The sequence below is a fragment of the Gossypium arboreum genome, chromosome 1 (genome assembly GCF_025698485.1).
Source record: "Gossypium arboreum isolate Shixiya-1 chromosome 1, ASM2569848v2, whole genome shotgun sequence".
In the NCBI taxonomy this organism is placed as follows: Eukaryota; Viridiplantae; Streptophyta; class Magnoliopsida; order Malvales; family Malvaceae; genus Gossypium; species Gossypium arboreum.
This window is the reverse complement of record NC_069070.1, coordinates 20,401,414-20,403,196: the sequence shown is the minus strand read 5'-3', so window position 1 is coordinate 20,403,196 and position 1,783 is coordinate 20,401,414. Positions and strand designations below refer to the sequence as shown.

Here is a 1,783-nt window from a genome sequence, read left to right as displayed (position 1 = left end):
GCATATGGACGGTTATGGCTGCCCAATTAGTGGCTGGTTTGGTTCACTCAATTTGGTTCGACCAGTGCAGTTCAAGTGGACCCTTTCTTCATAATTAATTAAAAATAATTTATTTAACCCAAATTAAATGGGGAATAAATTGAAATTAATTAAGTTATGAATTAATACACATTTCTGGACCATCTTAGGCTAGAAGTTAATGTGCCTCGATACTTCAAATTGCTTCTCAGTTTTGTGCTTTTAGCAGTGTCAGCCGAGCCAATTTTCGCCCTTTGTGAGAATCTATCGAAAATAGTCAAAATTAATCAAAATTAAGTATAAAATTAACTAAAATTCACCATGTTCATATTTTTAACACAATTTAATTATTTTATAATATTTAATTATTTTTCGATAAGAATTTAACCAGATTTGCACGAATTTAAGTAAAAATGGGTATGAAAAAGTATATAAATTTTTGTGTTTCCAGGCTCTATTGTCTTTCCACTCCTCAATGTTAATGCTTTGCAATGCTCCTTCCCTAAATTCCTCGGATTTTTCGTATCACTAGGTAAAGCACCTTGTGATCGGTTCCTGATTTCAGTTGCAAGCTGGTCCATTTGGTTTTCTAGGTTTTTCAATGTAACTGCTTAGCTTTGGATTAAGGCATCATTCTTGGCCATGTATGCCTTCAACAGATTTTCTAAGCCATTGGATGGTTCAACTTGGGTTGGTTTCTGAACTTGTTGGGGAAAACTTGATGGCTGGGTCGATCTAGGTTGGGCGTAAGTATTACTGGTTCCAGCTCATTGGTTACTCCGGGAAAAATTCGGGTGGTTTCGCCATGATGGGTTATAAAAATTGGATTGCAATCCTTGCCTTCCTCGGCTTTGGTTCTGGTTACCTTTGTAGTACATGGATTCTGGGTTTGATGGACATTCTTCAAACAAATCTCCTTCCCCATAATAAACACAGGCTATATTTTCAAATTGATTTGGTGGTTGTGCTGCAAAACTGTTAGACCCATTAGTAGTAAGATTTTTGAGCATTGAAGGTATTGATGATACCTGAGATGCGAGTGAAGTAAGAGCGTCTACTTCATGTATTCTAGCAACTCGTCTTCCTGACGCTGCTCGGTTGGTTGGCCATTAGTAATTGTTGCTGGCAATCCTCTCGATAATTTCATAAGCTTCATTAGAAGACTTAGAAAGGCGAGCACCATTAGCAGAAGCGTCCACTACCATCCTCGTGTGAGCATTGATACCATTAAAAAATGTCTCAAGTTGGATGCAATGTGGGATTTCATGATGAGGGCACTTTCATAATAACTCTTTGTACCTTTCCCATGCCTCATACAAGGACTCATCATCCATTTGTTGGAAGGCAGTGATCTCATTCCTCAACTTAGCATTCTTGCTAGGCGAGAAATACTTCATAAGGAATCTTTCTGCTAACTCTTGCCATGTGGAAATTTAGTTTGGTGGCAATGAGTTCAACTAGGCTCGAGCTCTGTCCCTCAGCGAATATGGGAACAGCTTCAATCATAATGCATCTTCGGGTACTCTGGCTAACTTGAAAGAATTGCTTACCTCCATAAATAGTCTTAAGTGTAGATGAGGATCTTCGGTAGGCATTCCACTGAATTGGCCCACTGTCTGAAGCATCTGGAACATGACTAGCTTTAGCTCGAACTGTTGTGCCTCAATTTCGGTTCTCCTAATACCCAGATTAAGATCATTAAATACTGGCACGGCATATTGTCGTAAAGCGCTATCCCTATCATCAGCAATAAGGATAGGATTTT

At 38.7% G+C, this 1,783-nt stretch overlaps 1 non-coding gene across 1 annotated transcript; it reads left to right on the top strand.

The window, feature by feature from the left end:
* Window positions 1-1,278: 1,278 nt before the first annotated feature.
* On the top strand, window positions 1,279-1,385 carry LOC128281875 (small nucleolar RNA R71). The gene has a single exon (XR_008272156.1). It is a non-coding gene; the product is annotated as a small nucleolar RNA R71 (small nucleolar RNA).
* The last annotated feature ends 398 nt before the right edge of the window (window positions 1,386-1,783 follow it).